At 38.0% G+C, this 21,111-nt stretch overlaps 1 protein-coding gene across 4 annotated transcripts in view; it reads left to right on the top strand.

The window, feature by feature from the left end:
• cerk (ceramide kinase) overlaps positions 1 to 21,111 on the top strand; it is a 154,409-nt gene that overhangs the window by 9,021 nt on the left and 124,277 nt on the right. The gene's annotated exons all lie outside the window — the stretch shown is intronic.

The raw sequence follows: 21,111 nt of genomic DNA, 5'->3' as shown, positions 1-21,111 counted from the left end.
ATTGTAGGTAATAAAATCCACTACTATAGAATATGTAATTAATTAAAAAAAAAAAAAAAAGATGGAATGCATGTATACCCGGTTTATAATACAAAGCACTATAGTAGTAACAAATACTTAAAAAAAAAAAAAAATGAATGAAATAAAAATAAAAAAAAACGTGTAAAAATACACTTGCAATAATTGTAGGAATAATTGTGTTATTGATAAAAAAAAAAATACAGGCAAGGATATTTTAACAGAAAATAAATCCATCCATCCATCCGCTTATTCCCTTTCGGGGTCACGGGGGGCGCTGGCGCCTATCTCAGCTACAATCGGGCGGAAGGCGGGGTACACCCTGGACAAGTCGCCATCTCATTGCAGGACCAACACAGATAGACAGACAACATTCACACTCACATTCACACACTAGGGCCAATTTAGTGTTGCCAATCAACCTATAACCAGAAAAGAAATATACAAATAAAATGTTTAACTAACTTTTTTTTCAAAGTACTTGCAATAATCATAGGGAATGGAATTACCTACTATAGAATCTGTGTTATAGATTAAAAACATTAAACTCATGCAGACAGTAATAGTAATAATAATAATAGTAAGTAAAATACCTTTTAAAAATTTAATTAAAGGGATAAAATTACATATACTTAGAAAAAATGAAGACACATAATTTTAATATATTTGTAAAACATAACTGCTGTTTTTAAAATAAAAAAAATATATAGCTGATAATCATTTAAAAGCAAAAAATAAATGAATAGCATTTTTAAAGAACTAAGAATTATTTAAAAAAATAAATTCAGGAAATTAAAGTCAACCATATGCATAAAATATTAAAAGTACAGTACTAAATGTAAATTAAAGAAAAATACCTACAAAAGTACAATTAAAAATGAAAAAATATTAATATAGAGTATAATTATAAGTGATTAAAATCAACACCGACACAGATCCTAATTCAAGCCGATAATGTTTAGAAAAAATGCTTAATCACATAATTCCGCATAAGAGGGTCAAGCGGTGGAAAAATGAATGGATCAATCCCTAAAGGTGTGCCCCAAGGTTCCATATCGGACCCAAACTTATTTTCCATCAACATAAATGATGTGGCCAATGCAACGTGGCTCCTGAATACAGAAATAGCATCAGACCTAATTTATTGATGCACATGTTAACTCCCCTTCTGATGGTCATCTCCATTAGTGCTAATATTTACTTACATAATTTTTGACACATTAGTATTTTGTATTGATTGTATTGTTATTTTGTAATCATGTTTGTTGTTTTTGCTTTTGCTGTGACTTCTAGCCAGGTCGTCATGGAATTGGGTGTTAAATCGCCAAAATGATTCCAGAGCGCGGCCACCGCTGCTGCTCACTGCTCCCCTCACCTCCCAGGGGGTGAAACAAAGGGATGGGTCAAATGCAGAGGGTAATTTCACCACATACTTGCCAACCCTCCCGGATTTTCCGGGAGACTCCCGAAATTCAGCGCCTCTCCCGAAAACCTCCCGGGACAAATTTTCTCCCGAAAATCTCCCGAAATTCAGGCGGAGCTGGAGGCCACGCCCCCTCCAGCTCTATGCGGACCTGAGTGACGTGTACGAAGAGCGTGTCTGCCCAATGACGTTATAACCGTAGAAAAATCGAAGGCGAGTTCTTGGTTTCTTGTGTGGGTTTATTGTTAGGCAGTTTCATTAATGTCCTTTCAGCGCGGTAAAACAACACACAACAACAGCAGTCCGTTTTCGTCTACCGTAAAGCAGTTCGTCTGCCAAACGGCAATGTTGTGACACTCTTAAACAGGAGAATACTGCCATCTACTGTACATGCATATGGTTAGAAAAACAAGGATGGACAATTCAACCCTTAACTCAACAATGAGTAGATGAGTGTAATGTGTGTGAAAATGTGTAAATAAATGATCACTGAAATTCAAGTATATATATATATATATATATATATATATATATATATATATATATATATATATATATATATCTTGATTGGATTATCCAGAGAATAGTGCTCGATACCGTGGTAGAGCGCAATATGTAGGTGTGAGAAAAATCACAAGACTACTTCATCTCTACAGAACTGTTTCATGAGAGGTTCCCTCAATCATCAGGAGATTCTAATGGAAGCATTCACATACAATGGTTTATATAGGGCACAGAATGGGTGGGTACAGGCAGGCGTAGGGTGTGGTGATTGGCTCATGTGTTACCTAGGAGGTGTTTCCGTCTGTGGCGGCATGTTGAAATGATTTCACTGCGCTTGTTGAGGGATGACAGATCTGGATGATATATAATAAACAGTTTCTCTTTTAAGCATAGGTTGCATCTTTTATTACCACTGTTGTAAGGTGTGCTGGATGCAAGAATTTGCCATGTTATTGAATATTCAACATTATTGTTTTTGTGGTTCCAAATGTGCTTGCTGAGTTCTGTAGAATTCCGCAAAATCTGGTTTCTGAAGGAGGCCTTGTGATTATTCCATCTGGTTTTAAACGCTCCTTCGGTTAATCCTACGTACGTGTCGGATGTGTTAATGTCCTTGCGTGTTACCTTTGCTTGGTAAACGACTGATGCTTGTAAGCACCCCCCGTTGAGAAGGCAATCAGGTTTCTTGCGACAGTTACATTCCTTATTGGTTTCAGAGTCGTTTAGTCGGGGGGTAGGCACGCCCCCCACCTCCCGAAATCGGAGGTCTCAAGGTTGGCAAGTTTGGTGTGACTATCAGTGGTACATTAACTTTAACTTTAATTGGAAATTAAAAGCTGTTCTCATTTCCTATCTCCTGGTAAGATAAATGGTAAAAAAAACATATGAACAAAAGTATCGGGACAGCTGACAATCACGCTAACGACAGTGTAAGAAAACATCAATCAATCAATCAATCAATGTTTACTTATATAGCCCTAAATCACTAGTGTCTCAAAGGGCTGCACAAACCACTACGACATCCTCGGTAGGCCCACATAAGGGCAAGGAAAACTCACACCCAGTGGGACATCGGTGACAATAATGACCCAGTGGGACGTCGGTGACAATGATGACTATGAGAACCTTGGAGAGGAGGAAAGCAATGGATGTCGAGCGGGTCTAACATGATACTGTGAAAGTTCAATCCATAATGGATCCAACACAGTCGCAAGAGTCCAGTCCAAAGCGGATCCAACACAGCAGCGAGAGTCCCGTTCACAGCGGAGCCAGCAGGAAACCATCCCAAGCGGAGGCGGATCAGCAGCGCAGAGATGTCCCCAGCCGATACACAGGCAAGCAGTACATGGCCACCGGATCGGACCGGACCCCCTCCACAAGGGAGAGTGGGACATAGAAGAAAAAGAAAAGAAACGGCAGATCAACTGGTCTAAAAAGGGAGTCTATTTAAAGGCTAGAGTATACAAATGAGTTTTAAGGTGAGACTTAAATGCTTCTACTGAGGTGGCATCTCGAACCGTTACCGGGAGGGCATTCCAGAGTACTGGAGCCCGAAACGAAAAAGCTCTATAGCCCGCAGACTTTTTTTGGGCTATAGATGATGAGCCTACAAAATATTGGCATGTGTTCATCCCAGATATGTTTGGTGGGGTTGACGTCAGGGGCTCTCCTTCTTTTTCCGCAACGACTCATAGTTGCCTTACAGCGCGAACATTTATCTGCATTGTTCGGATCAACAAAGCTACCAGGACGTCTTGCTGGCATCAATGAAAGAGCGTTAGGCACTGGTGGTGCAAACCCAAGCGGTCACTCCTTCTCTTTTTCCAAGGAGCTGGAACCAATCGCACCACACCCCTAGTGACAGCACAGCGCTCCTGTTCTACCTTCCACCTTGCTTGTTCTCTCGTCTCCATCTGTTTGCCTAAGCATCGGTCGAGCGAACCCGTTGCGCCGCCGAGCGATCCCCGCGTCGTTCCTGACAGTCCGCTGCCAAGTGTACCCGGGCGGATCTTTGCTTTGTAATCTAAAGCTGGTGCTCCGCGCAGAGCCCTTGTCTGTACATTGAGAGACGGCCGCAGAGGGAACACGGAGAGCCAGAGAGAGAGAGACATGCTAGGAAACGACAGCTGGAGATTGGGTAAAGAGCAGGTTTTATTTGGCATTATAGGCAGCAAAACAGGCCCTTTCATTACTGCGAGCTGGAATGGACAGAGAGAGGAGTACTGCCAATTATACAATCAATCAGCGCCTTGGGTGAAGACCCTCTGGTGCAAATATCATCATCTTTGTGGGAGAATAACACACATTCCAGCCCTGTAACGCCATGATAACCTTTTGTTAGTACCCTTTGTTTTTTCTTGTTTTAGTATTTAAATTAAATCATGTTTTCTTACGCAATGCCTGCCTACGTCTCTGCATCTTGGGGTTCGCCTTCAACAAACTCTGACAAATTGAACCAATTGTTTATTTTTCAACAAGTTTGTAATTATCTTTTTTTCCCAAATAGTTCAAGAAAGACCACTAGAAATTAGCACATTTTTGCACTACTATTCAATTTAATAAATCAGAAACTGATGACATAGTGCTGTATTTTACTTTTTTTTTTTCAACCAAAAATGCTTTGCTCTGATTAGGGGGTACTTGAATTAAAAAAATGTTCACAGGGGGTACATCACTGAAAAAAGGTTGAGAACCACTGCTCTAGTGCGACTTATACATTTTTTTCCGTTGTTTATTTGTGCATTTACGCCCGGTGCGATTTATACACTGGAGCGATTTATAATCCGAAAAATACGGTACTGCTAATAAAAAAAATAATAAGCAAATATTTTATTGATTTTTTTGTTGTTTTTTACCCCACTAAAAACCTGTGGAAGAATATAAAGGGCAGGAACAAATGCAAATAATATTGTCTAACATGGGAAGTAGGTAGTAAACCCATTCTGTCATTAGGGGCAAAGTGAAAATATTTAAATAATCTCTTAAAGGGGAACATTATCACAATTTCAAAAGGGCTAAAAACAATAAAAAATCAGTTCCCAGTGGCTTGTTTTATTTTTCGAAATTTTTTTCAAAATTTTAAACCTCCCGGAATATCCCTAAAAAAAGATTTAAAGTTCTTGATTTTCGCTATTTGCGATGCGACTGTCCATTTCCCTGTGACGTCATACAGGGCCGCCAATACAAACAACATGGCGGTCACCACAGCAAGATATAGCGACATTAGCTCGGATTCGGACTCGGATTTCAGCGGTTTAAGCGATTCAACAGATTACGAATGTATTGAAACAGATGGTCGGAGTATGGCGACAGATAGCGAAAATGAAATTGAAGCTATTGAGCGAATAGATATTGACGCTATTCGGCCATAGCGTGGGTGTACCTGATGAAGTGGCCCACAGCATGGCTGCCTTATTAGCATCGCCGGTAAAATGTGCGGACCAAACGATCAGGACTTTCGCATCTTGTGACACTGGAGCAACTTAAATCCGTCGATTGGTAAGTGTTTGTTTCGCATTAAATGTGGGTATCTAGTTTCAAATGTACATACAGCTAGCGTAAATAGCATGTTAGCGTCGATTAGCTGCCAGTCATGCCGCGACCAAATATGTCTGATTAGCACATAAGTCAACAACATCCACAAAACTCACTTTTGTGATTTCGTTGACTTTATCGTTGGAAATGAATCTGCAGGTTATCCATACATCTCTGTGCCATGTCTGTCTTAGCATCGCCGGTAAAATATTCAGACACACTGGCACATTCAATGGGGGTCTGGGGGGAGATTTCTTGCCAGTGGTGCAACTTGAATCCCTCCCTGTTAGTGTTGTTACACCCTCCGACAACACACCGACGAGGCATGATGTCTCCAAGGTTCCAAAAAATAGTCGAAAAAACGGAAAAAAACAGGGTTTGTAATGTGAAAATTAAAATGGCGGGTGTGTTACCTCGGTGACGTCACGTTCTGACGTCATCGCTAATAGACCGATAAACAGAAAGGCGTTTAATTTGCCAAAATTCACCCATTTAGAGTTTGGAAATCGGTTAAAAAAATACATGGTCTTTTTTTCTGCAACATCAAGCTATATATTGATGCTTAAACATACATACTTGTACTTAAATACACGTGTTTATCTTAAGTCGTTGCGTGCCTCTGTGCTGCACGCCTGCACTTGGAATGAGATATATGAAAACAAATAATACATAAAAAAAAACAGCAAGCATTTCCTTCAACTTGTACCGGCTTGCCCTCTAACATATTTGTTGCTGCCAAGTCTCAGCAACAATAAAAGGATTACATACCCATCCACTGTGTGTGCCTACAAGCACGGGGTGCAGAACTGCAGCGGAATATGAATAAGACCAGGACGGATGGAAGGTTAGGGTTGCCAAAAAAAAAAAAAAGCTAAATAACACACACTTCTAAATGCATGTGAGAGAGACAAACCTTGTTTTGTGTGTGCAGGAATCCTGTCAGGAATCCATCCAGATTTTTTTTTTTTTTTTGGGCTTTCTGGATGAGCAGAAACACGTCTACAAAAAAAGTGATCACAACATGATCAAGGGTTTTAATAAGACATGTGCTCTCCCCTGCAATAACCTGCATTGTTATGAAATAGTTCATTATTGCCGGAGCCTTTTAAGCATAATCACGTACTCTCACAATGTTGATTATTAGCCTCATCCTGCAGCATGGCAATAATCCTGCCGCTGTGAAAGGGATGGAATCCAGCGGCACGAGGCCTACAGTCGGGGGATTTGGCGTGAGAGTGGTATCCGACAATGCCAGATTAGAGGATTACATGCATTCGCGGGCCGAGAATGGGACGTAATGCTGAATTTCTTACATAGCTCAGGATTAGGTAGTCCTGAACATAAAAGACGTCTTTGCCGAAAGGTAACATGATTCATTTTGCTGTGTTTATTGCAGGGGTCACCAAAGCGGTGCCCGCGGGCACCAGGTAGCCCGTAAGGACCAGATGAGTCTGTTCTAAAAATGTGAATTAGTGAATTATATTTTATATAGCGCTTTTCTCAAGTGACTCAAAGCGCTTTACATAGTGAAACCCAATATCTAAGTTACATTTAAACCAGTGTGGGTGGCACTGGGAGCAGGTGGGTAAAGTGCCTTGCCCAAGGACACAACGGCAGCGACTAAGATGGCACAAGCGGGAATCGAACCTGCAACCCTCAAGTTGCTATGGCGCCCAAATAGCAGCACTTACCAGTGAGCTGCCTCTATTTTTTAAAATTGTATTTATTTACTAGCAAGCTGGTCCGCTTTGCTCGACATTTTTAATTCTAAGAGAGACAAAACTCAAATAGAATTTGAAAATCCAAAACAATATTTTAAAGACTTTGTCTTCACATGTTTAAATAAATTCATTTATTTTATTTTTTTTTACTTTGATTCTTATAACTTTCAGAAAGACAACTTTAGACAAAAAAATACAACCTTAAAAATGATTTTTAGGATTTTTAAACACATATACCTTTTAAATTCCTTATCTTCTTTCCTGACATTTTAAATCAATGTTCAAGTAAAAAAAAAATTTTATGTAAAGAATAATAAAGAAATTTTTATTCAATTCTTCATTTTAGCTTCTGTTTTTTCTACTAAAAATATTTGTGAAATATTTCTTAAAATGTATTATAATTAAAATAAAAAATAAAAAAATATTCTGGCAAATCTAAAAAATCTATAGAATGAAATTTAAATCTTATTTCAAAGTATTTTAAACATTTTGTTCTGGAAAATGTAGAAGAAATAATGATTTGTCTTTGTTAGAAATATAGCTTGGTCCAATTTGTTATATATTCTAACAAAGTGCAGATTGAATTTTAACCTATTTAAAACATGTCATCAAAAATATATATTTTTTGTGAGAAATCATTAAGATGATCAGTGTATCCACAAAGATAAATATCATTAATTATTAATAAGAACATATAGTTAAAGGTAAATTGAGCAGCCTCTATTTTTTAAGTTGTATTTATTTACTAGCAAGCTGGTCCGCTTTGCTCGACATTTTTAATTCTAAGAGAGACAAAACTCAAATAGAATTTGAAAAGCCAAAACAATATTTTAAAGACTTGGTCTTCACTTGTTTAAATAAATGAATTTTTTTTTTTTTTTTACTTTGCTTCTTATAACTTTCAGAATCACAACTTTAGACAAAAAATACAACCTGAAAAATGACTTTAGGATTTTTAAACACAAACACCTTTTTACCTTTTAAATTCCTTTCTCTTCTTTCCTGACATTTTAAATCAATGTTCAAGTAAATTTATTTTTTTTAATGTAGAGAATAATAAATACATTTTAGATTCTGTTTTTTCGACTAAAAATATTTGTGAAATATTTCTTAAAACGTATTATAGTTAAAATAAAATAAAAAATATTCTGGCAAATCTAGAAAACCTGCAGAAAAAAATGCAAATCTTATTTCAAAGTCTTTTGTATTTATTTTAAAAATTTTGTTCTGGAAAATCTAGAAGAATTAATGATTTGTCTTTGTTAGAAATATAGCTTGGTCCGACTTGTTATATATTCTAACAAGGTGCAGATTGGATTTTAACCTATTTAAAACATGTCATCAAAAATATATATTTTTTGTGAGAAATCATTAAGATGATCAGTGTATCCACAAAGATAAATATCATTAATTATTAATAATAACATAGAGTTAAAGGTAAATTGAGCAAATTGGCTATTTCTGGCAATGTATTTAAGTGTGTATCAAACTGGTAGCCCTTCGCATTAATCAGTACCCAAGAAGTAGCTCTTGGTTTCAACAAGGTTGGTGACCCCTGGTCTATTGTATCCTTCCATTATTTGGTTTTGAGCAATTTGTGTTTATCTTCTTGATTCATGGACGCTTCCAAGTCTTAGTTTGTGCACTTCCTGGTTTGTTTTTGTCACCATGGCGACTTGATTTGTTCACCTGCCTTTGTTTGCAAACCTGGTTTTTTTGATTAGTGACTCTATATCAACCGACCCGTTTCATTTACCCGTGCTGGTCTCGTCAAGTTTGCTACACTCTTTTCGATGTCTTCATGGACTCCTGACTTCGGTATAATCCGTTTTGATACTTGCTAGCTTCCACGCCTAGCCTCTTTGTGTTCTAAGTGTTTACTCGCTAATGCTTTCGCGCTTAGCCACCTTCTGTTTCCCTAGCTCACACGCTAGTAGATGTTTGTTGGCCTTTTTCCTTAGCACCAGTGTTTTTTGTTATTAGTCTGTTTGTAGTTAAATAAATCTGTTTTCTTACCTATACGCTGTGTCATTGCCCGACTGCATCTTGGAAGAAGCACCCCTTGCGCACGATGCTACGAAGACGTAACATAAGTTTGGTTCCGGGGACCCAAAAGGGTCTCAGTCCTAAACATGTTAAAAATAAGTCATCCTTTTTTCCCCCCCCATGCCCCTAACGCCTCGTCCTTTGGCCTGTAGGAAGCCAGGGAAAGACCCAGGACATGTTGGGGAGACTATGTCACCCAGCTGGACTGGGGACCCCTCGGAGGAGTTAGACAAAGTGGTAGAGGGAACCCCCATTTCTTGTCTTTATTTACTTTGACGTTATATTTTATTGTATATCTTATTAGGGCTGAAAATCGTTGGGTGTCCCACGATTCGATTCAATATCAATTCTTGGGGTCGCGATTTGATTATATGTCGATTTTTTTCGATTCAACGTGATTCTAGATTCAAAAACAATATTTTTCCGATTCAAAGGGATTCTGTATTCATTCAATACATAGGAGATCTACCCCAATATGCTGAGTAGTAGATTTTTGTAAAAAGCTTTTATAATTGTAAAGGACAATGTTTTATCAACTGATTGCAATAATGTAAATTTGTTTTAACTATTAAACGAACCAAAAATATGACTTATTTTATCTTTGTGAAAACATTGGACACAGTGTGTTGTCAAGCTTATGAGATGCGATGTAAGTGTAAGCCACTGTGACACTATTGTTCTTTTATTTTTATAAATGTCTAATGATAATGTCAATGAGGGATTTTTAATCACTGCTATGCTGAAATTATAACTAATATTGATACTGTTGTTGATAATATTCATTTTTGTTTCACTACTTTTGGTTTGTTCTGTGTCGTGTTTGTGTCTCCTCTCAATTGCTCTGTTTATTGCAGTTCTGAGTGTTGCTGGGTCAGGTTCGGTTTTGGAATTGGATTGCATTGTTATGGTATTGCTGTGGAGTGGTTTGTCGGATTGATGAAAAATAAAAAATAAAAATAAATTGAAAAAATAGATTTAAAAAAAAAATGAGAATCGATTCTGAATCGCACAACGTGAGAATCGGGATTCGTATTCGAATCGATTTTTTCCCACACCCCTAGTATATCTTACATATCATTTATTTTACCTTATCTATTCTTTTATTTATCTTTAATATATTTTGTTAGATTGAATCTGTTTGCATATATTTATGTGTGTCTATATTTGTTATGGTCCCGAGGTGACAATTACCTTGGGAATTGAGTGGGTGGGTATTGTAAGGGGTGGGGTTTATCATGTTACATATCGTAAAATGTGAAGATACCGTATTTCCTTGAATTGCCGCCGGGGCGCTAATAATTCCAAACCTCTTCTCACTCCGGCGCTTACCAAAGGCATGCGGTAAATTTAGGCCTGCGTTTAAAAATTTGAGTGTGATGTAAGGATAACATCATGAAAAGCACATTTAATAAAAAAAAAACGTTATTAAGGTTTTACCTTTACTTATAAATGAAGTCCATGCGCAGCTCCTTCTAAACAAAAGCATCAATAACTTTTTTATAGAAGTCTTCCTTATCTTTCTTCAGTTTTAAAAGTCTCTCTGTCTCGATGGAGATCTTCCTTTATTACCTCCTGCTTCGATTGAAAGTCCAGTTTAGAAAACTGTTTTATTTTAGATATGTAATCCTCCATGTTAAAAGTGCAAGCGAGAGGAAAAAATCAACACACGCTGCTCACTCTTGCTGCTTGTTGTCACTTCTTCTGCAGCCGAGTAGTCGCAAGAAAGATCACTATTGCCCTCTACCACCAGGAGGCGGGTGTCATTTAATGACTCATATTTGACACACGCAGCTACGGTATATTAATAAAACATAGCTGCTTACTGTTTTTTTTAGCATATTCAATAGCTTGGACCTTAAATCCTACTGAATAGCTCTTAATCTTCTTCCCTTTATGCGATTTCAAAATATTGAAATCAGCCTCCTCCATTTTGAAAATGATAGCATGTGAAGTGTCACTCGTGACGTGACGAGTTTGACCCTGCGGAAATTCTAGGCATATGCTAATTATTTTGCGAAACGAGTTTGACCCGGCAGAAATTTTAGACATCCGCTAATAAAAATAATATTTTGCGAAATGAGTTTAGATAGATAGTACTTTATTAATTCCTTCAGAAGAGTTACTTCAGGAATAAATAAATAAATAAATACATACATAAATAAATAAATAAAAAGAGTTTGACCTGGGGTTAATCCTGAGCCGGCGGTAATGCTAAGCGTGCGCTAATTATTTTGCGAAACAAGTTTGATCCAGCAGTAATTCTAGGGAGGCACATACTATATACCCAGTGGCAATTCAAGGAAATACGGTACCTCAACTTGCAGTTGCCATGATTCATCATGCTATACTGTCTGCAAAATTCAATAAAAATATTTTGGGGGGAAAAAAGTGGTAGAGGGAAGTCTGGGCTTCTCTGCTTAGGCTGCTGCCCCCGCGACTTGACCTCGGATAAGTGGAAGAAAATGGATGGATGGATGGATGGATGGATACATTGATTTTGTTTTCAACAACCTTAAAATTTCTAGAAAAACTTTAGATCCCTCTGTTGATATAAAGTTGTAACTTTTTCTTTATTTTTTATGCTCTTGTTTTTTTTTTTAATTAAGGAAAAGAAATGTATTTATATTTTTCTCCAAAAAATGATTAAAAAGTGGAATATGTAAAGTGAGGTTTTGGGATTGTTTTTCATTGATTTTTTTTTTGTTTTTTTGAGCAATGACAGTTTAAAATGACAACCTCAGTAAAATCCTCAGGGATCCAAAAGCACCCCATGATGTAAAAAGAGAAAGTACATGAAATTGTGTGATGTATTATGCTGTAAGTGTGTTCATGTTCGAAATAAACTAAAAGGCCTACTGAAACCCACTACTACCGACCACGCAGTCTGATAGTTTATATATCAATGATGAAATATTAACATTGCAACACATGCCAATACGGCCTTTTTAGTTTACTAAATTGCAATTTTAAATTTCGCGTGGAAGTATCACGCTAAAACGTGGCAGTATGATGACACGTGCGCGTGACGTCACGCATTGTAGAGGACATTTTGTTCCAGCACCGTTCACAGCTATAAGTCATCTCTTTTCCTCGCATAATTCCATAGTATTATGGACATCTGTGTTGCTGAATCTTTTGCAATTTGTTCAATGAATAATGGAGACGTCAAAGAAGAAAGCTGTAGGTGGGAAGCGGTGTATTGCGGCCACCTTTAGCAACACAAACACAGCCGGTGTTTCATTGTTTACATTCCCCAAAGATGACGGTGAAGCTTTACAATGGAACAGAGCGGTCAAGCGAACATGGTTGGATTGGACCACACACACAAAGTAGAGTGTATTATGCAGCGATCATTTCGAAAGATCGTGTTTCAAAGAGGGTCCCTTGCAAAGGGCAGACATGGGTATCGCCACCACCCGTCGACTGGTGCTGAAGAAAGGTGCGTGGCCGACCTTTAGGTTGTACAGGTACCACCATATAATCTCACTAAAACACTTAACACAGTAAACAGATAAGGGATTTTACAGAATTACCCTAGTAAATTTGTCTAATAACATCTGAATCACTCCCACAGTATAGTCTTTTTAAAAAAATTTTATAGTCCTTCACTCTCACTTTCCTCATCCACGAATCTTTCATTCTCGCTCAAATTAATGGGTAAATGCTGCTGGTGGCCATGATTGTAAACAGTGTTCAGATGTGAGGAGCTCCGCAACCCGTGACGTCACGCGCATATCGTCTGCTACTTCCGGTACAGGCAAGGCTTTTTTATTAGCGACCAAAAGCTGCGAACTTTATCGTCGATGTTCTCTACTAAATCCTTTCAGCAAAAATATGGCAATATCGCGAAATGATCAAGTATGACACACAGAATGGACTTGCTATCCCCGTTTAAATAAGAACATCTCGTTTCAGTAGGCCTTTAAGAAAGAAAGAAAGAAAGAAAGAAAGAAAGAGAGAAAGAAAGTGTTAAAAATAAAATTGTTGTTTTCTTTTTTTACTTTCAATGCTTAAATCTTTAGATTAACTTCAGATCTATATGTCAATGTTAATTAAAAAAATATGTGTTTTGTTTTGTTTGTTTTATGCCCTTTTTGTCATAGACAATTAAATTTTTTTATGGCAAACACATTTTGCAATATTTTACCCCCATTGAAGTAATTGGAGCCTTCAATAGGTCAATAATTCATTACGTTGATTTTGATTCATAATTATATTTTAAGTTTTTTGAGCAATGTCAATTTCAAAGAAAAACATATTTGTGTTATCATAGCCCACTTTTTCTCATTACATTTAAACTGAATGTTTTTTTTTTTTTGTAATACTATTTCTACAATGTGCTGCAGGCCTTCAAAGAATTGGCCCTGGGCCCCACTTTGAACATCTTATCATATGCACTCAAAAAAAGCTTTCAATAGCTGGTTGTACACCTAAACTGCCCTTAACACTTGACTTCTGCAGCTAGGGAGTATTTCTTCCTTGATAATCTTAACACACTCCTAAAAATTGGCGTTCCGCAGCAAGTTGCCCTTTTAAGCTCACACAGTGTATGAAAGGGCTACTCACTGTGGCTGAGTGCCCTTGCTAAGATCCTTTTGGCGCACAAAGGAAAAAAAGATGTCAGAGCGCTGCAGAGAGGATCTGGGCCTTGTATGGCCGAGGGCTTAGCATGTAGCTTAAAGGACTTCACTCGGAACTTGGGGAGAATGCGTGTGTGGTGATGGGATTATTTTGTACTTGTGTGTGCATATCCAAGTGAGTCCAGTAAGTGCGTGTGTGGCCAGGGCAGGGCTGGGATAGGCATAGAAGTAATGTTTTGTCCCCTGCACTTGTTAGTGTCCAAAAATAAGGCAACGCTATTGAATGGAGGCAAGTCAAACACTTGTGCCAGGCGGAAAAACCCTCACTCCGACTGAGGCTTGTTGCTTTAAACCGCACACAAGCTCTCTGTTTGGCCTTCGTTGGGCTGCTTTCTTGCCAACCTGACACTGATTGACAGCGCACAACAGCCGACCAATCAGCAGTCAGTTCCGAGATAAGAGCGAGTCACAAAATCATAAAATAACGGAATTGATTATTGTGGAGGGGGCGTGGCCTGCGGGCTTGCCGCAGAGCGGGGTGTGCAAGGACCGGCCTCTAAGACAGTGGCACGTGAATAGATTGCCCAGCTGGGCCTTGTTATCTAATTACCTGTCGCCTTTATTAGCAGCAGCCGGTAAGAGACACACGAGTGGGAGTTGGAGTTGGAGACAGAGCGCACAAACAGAAACATATTGCTAGAAAGCACACGATACTGGCATTCATGACAAATAAAACATTTGATTAAAACTGTCTACCGGGCTCCTGAAGATCCGTCGGCGTCAGGAGAATCCACCGCAAGAGGGAAACCTCACAATTATGTGTTTCTAAAAATCCAAGAAACATGCATTTGAAATACATTTAGGACCGAGTCAAATAATATCAAAATTGTTTAACAAAATCAAAAAAAGTTACAAAAAATTATTAAACCCAGGAGTTTCTAACCTTTTGGACCTCGGGGCCCAACTTTTCCACTCAAATATTAACACTGAATTGGAAATCTTAATTTTGATTTTGAGGAAAAAAAAAATATGGTAACCTAACTCTTGATTTTATTCATATTCAATTATTATATCTAACATACTTACAATTTACAACATTGTCAAATGATATGAAACCCTGTGTTAATCACAAATATTAATTTTGATCTAACACATAAACCATAGGCTTAGGCCAGTAAACTGAATAATAACCAAATATAATGCATAAGAAGGGGCTCTGCTAAAATAAATCAACTAAAATAATATTTTTCTTAAATAAAGTGCCAGTGAAAATACCGCATCACCACCGCATCATACAAACCCCGTTTCCATATGAGTTGGGAAATTGTGTTAGATGTAAATATAAACGGAATACAATGATTTGCAAATCATTTTCAACCCATATTCAGTTGAATATGCTACAAAGACAACATATTTGATGTTCAAACTGATAAACATTTTTTTTTTGCAAATAATCATTAACTTTAGAATTTGATGCCAGCAACATGTTACAAAGAAGTTGGTAAAGGTGGCAAAAAAATACTGATAAACTTGAGGAATGCTCATCAAACACTTATATGGAACATCCCACAGGTGTGCAGGCTAATTGGCAACAGGTGGGTGCCATGATTGGGTATAAAAGCAGCTTCCATGAAATGCTAAGTCATTCACAAACAAGGATGGGGCGAGGGTCACCACTTTGTAAGCAAATTGTTGAACAGTTTTAGAACAACATTTCTCAACGAGCTATTGCAAGGAATTTAGGGATTTTACCATCTTCAGTCCGTAAAATCATCAAAAAGTTCAGAGAATCTGGAGCAATCACTGCACGTAAGCGATTATATTAGGTACTTTCGATGCCTCAGGCGGTACTGCATCAAAAACCGACATCAGTGTGTAAAGGATATCACCACATGGGCTCAAGAACACTTCATAAACCCACTGTCAGTAACTACAGTTGGTCGCTACATCTGTAAGTGCAAGTTAAACTCTACTGTGCAAAGCCAAACCCATTTATCAACAAAATCTTAAAACGCCGCCGGCTTGGCTGGGCCCGAGCTCATCTAAGATGGACTGATGCAAAGTGGAAAGGTGTTCTGTGGTCTGACGAGTCCACATTTCAAATTATATTTGGAAACAGAGGACGTGGTGTCCTCCAGAACAACGAGGAAAATAACCATCCGGATTGTTATAGGCGCAAAGTTGAAAAGCCAGCATCTGTGATGGTATGGGGGTGTATTAGTGCCCAAGGCATGGGTAACTTACACATCTGTGAAGGCACCATTAATGCTGAAAGGTACATACAGGTTTTGGAGCAACGTATGTTGTCATCCAAACAATGTTATCATGGACGCCCCTGCTTATTTCAGCAAGACAAGTGTTACAACAGCATGGCTTCGTAAAAAAAAAAAAAAGAGTGCTGGTACTTTCCTGGCCCGCCTGCAGTCCAGACCTGTCTCCCATGGAAAATGTGTGGTGCATTATGAAGCGTAAAATACGACAGCGGAGACCCAAGACTGTTGAACAAGAAACAAGAAATTCTAAGTTAATTATTTTTGTGCAAAAAAAAATAAAGTTTATGAGTTTGAACATCAAATATCTTGTCGTTGTAGTGCATTCAATTAAATATGGGTTGAAACGGATTTGCAAATCATTGTATTCTGTTTATATTTACATCTAACACAATTTCCCAACTCATATGGAAATGGGGTTTGTATTATTTGCCCTTCAGAAACTGTAGTATGACTGTAGTTCTTTTTGTTTGATGTCGTCATTACTGCCACCAGTGGTGGATCACAGCTGAGAAACAGATATTTTTTGGCAGCCCTCATTGGGCCCCGGCCATTTGGTTAAGGAACACTGCTTTAAGCCACGCCCCCTCTACTCAAGCAAATTATTATACTTATGAAATCCAGATTTGGTCCCTGGTGGTACTCGAATGTCCTTTCTTGTTGCTCGCCAAAGACATTTGATACAAATGTTTTAAAACGACGGTAGTGTATGCAGGCACTTGTTGTTGCTAGGTAGAATATTTGGGCCACAAATTAGCCGGGGAGAAGAGATGCCCTAGAAAGTCGAGAAAGGATAAGGAGACAAGACAAAAGCACAGTAGTATTCATTCAAATAGGCAGCAACATTGGATCGGCTTGTTGCTAGGCAGAATAGGTTGGGCAGCTGAGGACAGTAGCAAACAGCATCAAGCGGCAGTTCATTGCATTAGCTTGTTGCTAGGCAGAATATGTCAGGCACAACAGAAAATAATTAATACAAAGGCATTATTTTTTTTCACATGAAACATGATGAGGCAGTGTTTCTTAAACCGTTGTTGGGCCCCTTAAAGGCCTACTGAAATGAGATTTTCTTATTTAAACGGGGATAGCAGGTCCATTCTGTGTGTCATACTTGATCATTTCGCGATATTGCCATATTTTTGCTGAAAAGATTTAGTAGAGAACATCCACGATAAAGTTCGCAACTTTTGGTCGCTAATAAAAAAGCCTTGCCTGTACCGGAAGTAGCAGACGATGTGAGCGTGACGTCACGGGTTGTGGAGCTCCTCACATCCGAACACTGTTTACAATCATGGCCACCAGCAGCATTTACCCATTAATTTGAGCGAGGATGAAAGATTCGTGGATGAGGAAAGTGAGAGTGAAGGCTCCTCACATCCTCACATTATTTAAACTGTGAGCCTTCAGCAGCAAGAGCTATTCAGACCGAGAAAGCGACAATGTCCCCATTAATTTGAGTGAGGATGAAAGCATCGTGGATGAAGAAAGTTAGAGTGAAGCACAAAAAAAAAAGAAGAAAAAAAAAAAGAAAAATCGTGTGAACGTTTCAGATGTAATTAGACACATTTACTACGATAATTCTGGAAGATCCCTTATCTGCTTATTGTTTTAATAGTGTTTTAGTGAGATTGTAAAGTCATACCTGAAAGTCGGATGGCTGCGGTGAACGCCAGTGTCTCTCAGAGAAGCCAATGCAGGAGCCAAGATCACAGCAGCCTTTTTGAGCTGCAGGATGAGGTGGCATATTCCACTCAAGTCTCTGCTAAGAGCTGGCTAAATATCACAATTTTCCCATCCAAAAACTTGTTGGTTTACAAGTAGAGACGTAGAGAAACATGTTCGCTTGACTGCTCTGTGTTAAAGCTTCACAACAAACAAAGAAACACCGGCCTGCAATCCACCGCTTTCCACCAACAGCATTCTTCTTTGACGTCTCCATTATTAATTGAACAAATTGCAAAAGATTCAGCAACACATATGTCCAAAATACTGTGTAATTGCGCGATGAAAAGAGACGACTTTTAGCCGTAAGTGGTGCTGGGCTGATAAGTCCCCTCCAACCAATAACGTCACAAACACGCGTCATCATTCCGCGACGTTTTCAACAGGAAACTCCATGGGAAATTCAAAATTGTAATTTAGTAAACTAAAAAGGCCGTATTGGCATGTGTTGCAATGTTAATATTTCATCATTGATATAGAAACTATAGGACTGCGTGGTGGGTAGTAGTGAGTTTCAGTAGGCCTTCAAGGGCCGCCAAAAAATATCCCTTTCTCCGAACTCCAGTTTTCACCACTTGTGGCAAAGAGAAAAAGAGGAAGTCTGGAGCTAGAGTCAGAAAAAAGATTCTTAAGCGCAAAAATTATGACAACAGTGGTGAAGTTGTATTTCCATTTTCACTTAAATTGTTTTGACAGTTTATTAAAAAAAACATATATATTATCATTAATTGGTCCCAGTCTTCCCACGACCCAGAAAGGGACGATCAGTATAAAACGGATGGATGGATGGACATATCATTATTTATCATTAATTTAGTAAGAATGTATTCATTTTAGCACTGCAAATCTATTTATATGACTCTCTTCTTTTGCAATATGTTTGATTAATATTTATCTTTACAATCAGCCTGACCTAAGCCTTAATAATAACATTTGTTATTATTATATGACTATTTATATGACTCTCTTCTTTTGCAATATATTTGATTAGTATTTATCTTTACAATCAGCCTGACCTAAGCCTTGATAATAACGTTTGTGATTAACACATGCTTTCATATCAAGGTTGTAAACTGTAAGTAGGTTAGATATAATTATTGAATATGATTGAAATCTAGAGTAAGATGACTAATTCCTTTCTGTAGTGGACAAGTTGGGCCCCGAGGTCAAAAAAAGGTTAAGAACCCCATGTTCTAAGGCACAGGGGTCAAACTCAAGGCCCGGGTGCCTGATCTGGCCCACCACATCAACTTGTGAGGCCCCCAAAAAGTGTGGAAAGAATATGAGTAAATAAAGTACCTTATCTTTTCATAATAAATATATTGCAAAAATAAATGTACTGCGTACAATTACATACTGTGTGTAAACCAGGGGTCTTGTTCCACAGCCATACAGATCACGCTAATAGTTGTGATATAAAACAATTTTAACACTTTTATTAATATGCGCCACACTCTGTGAACCCTAACCAAACAAGAATAACAAACACATTTCTGGAGAACATTGGCTCTGTAACACATTATAAACGCAACATAAGAATGACCCAGAATTCCAATGCATCCATGACTCTTGGCTATATTATACACCTGCTAGCACCAACCCCCCCCCACCAAGAGCCAGCCAAGAGTCATGGATGCATTGAAATTCTGGGTCATTCTTATGTTGCGTTTATAATGTGTTACAGAGCCAATGTTCTCCAGAAATGCGTTCGTTATCATTGTTTGGTTAGGGTTCACAGAGTGTGGTGCATATTAGTAAGAGTTTTAAAGTTGTTTATATCACAACCATCAGTGTAAAAGGTATGGCTGTTGACCAAGTATGCATTGCAGTCTCGTATGAGAATCAACAAAATGCATGCGTCCTACCAGCACGCAGATAGCATGGTGCTAAGGTGGTCTCGATAGAGCAGTGGTCCCCAACCCCCGGGCCGCGGCCGCAGAATAATTTTTTATTAATTTTAATTTTTGATCACAATCTATTTTTTACTGCATGCCATTGGTAGGCGCAGGGGTGAGAAGAGGTTTTAAAATTATTAGCGCCTGCTTACTTTTACCACATGCCTTGCATAAGCGCAGGAGTGAGAAGAGGTTTTAACCTTCGTCTTGTGTTAGGGTCGGCACCGACCCGTTTTAGTTTTTAAATGCATAAAAACACCACATACATTTATTTTTTTGCATCAACGCTTTTTGACTTTGTCAGGAACCTCTTTGTCAACTAAATAAAACATTTAAATTTTTTTTCACTAAATTATAAAATGCTCTGGTAGAAATTATGCCCTTGGTGTTGTTAGGGTCGGTTTTGACCCGGTTATAAAAATAAGATGATAAAGCAATGATAAGAGCCAAAACCGAACACACTGACAGCCAGCTCCTCTCCCAATCATGTGCGCTTTAGTGGATTCTCATTTTACCTTGTTATCCTGTACAAAAACAAACAAAAGACGGACACTAAAAGTGTCACTTTTTGCCACTCTGATTTTGTTTTTTTATTAGTTTTGGAACTAGTAATCTATTTTTCTTGGTTTCATTTGCTTGATTGGTTGTTTGTTTGATGTTGGATTTCTGTTGCTGGAAAAAATACTTTTTAGCCTTTTTCTTGAAGTAAATATATATGGGTCGAAATTGACCCGTAACACCACAGATGTTACTATAGTTCAAATTCCTAAAATGAAAAAATAAACAAAACACATTTATTTAAGAGATGTGTTCTAATACCCCTTAATAATAGTTAGGTAACACAACAATCTTTTTTTTATTTATATGATTCTCTTGAGGTTCGTTTTACCATTTTTAAAAATTGAAATCGAGGGGTATACTGACAAAAAAAGGCCCAATGGCCCAAACCAAAAATATTAAAACCAATATTTTCAAGGATGAGGAAGCCTAACAAGGTAACCAAGAGATGAGAAACAAATTGGATGATAGATAATTGTTTTTAGTGTATTTTACAGCTGATTTAAAACATGGGTCAAAACAGACCCGTTAACATAAGAGATGGTAGCAGAAAGCTAACACAAGAGGAAGGTTAAAATTATTTAGCGTCCCGGTGGCTATTCAAGAAAATACGGTATATTGAAGCATCTCTGATAATAAAACAACATTTTATATCATCATACATTTCAAAACAATGTTATAGTTGGAATAAAGATAAATACTCAAATATCCGCTGGACTTCTGATTTCAAAGCAAGTAATCCAACAACCTGTTCATGTAAAAATTTTACAGTACCATTTTTTACGGTAAGATCCACTTTCAACAGAGTAAATAATACACTATAAAACAACAACCGTAGAT

This window comes from Nerophis ophidion, linkage group LG10 (assembly GCF_033978795.1).
Source record: "Nerophis ophidion isolate RoL-2023_Sa linkage group LG10, RoL_Noph_v1.0, whole genome shotgun sequence".
NCBI classification, from domain to species: domain Eukaryota; kingdom Metazoa; phylum Chordata; class Actinopteri; order Syngnathiformes; family Syngnathidae; genus Nerophis; species Nerophis ophidion.
This window is presented reverse-complemented; position numbering and strand designations above follow the sequence as displayed.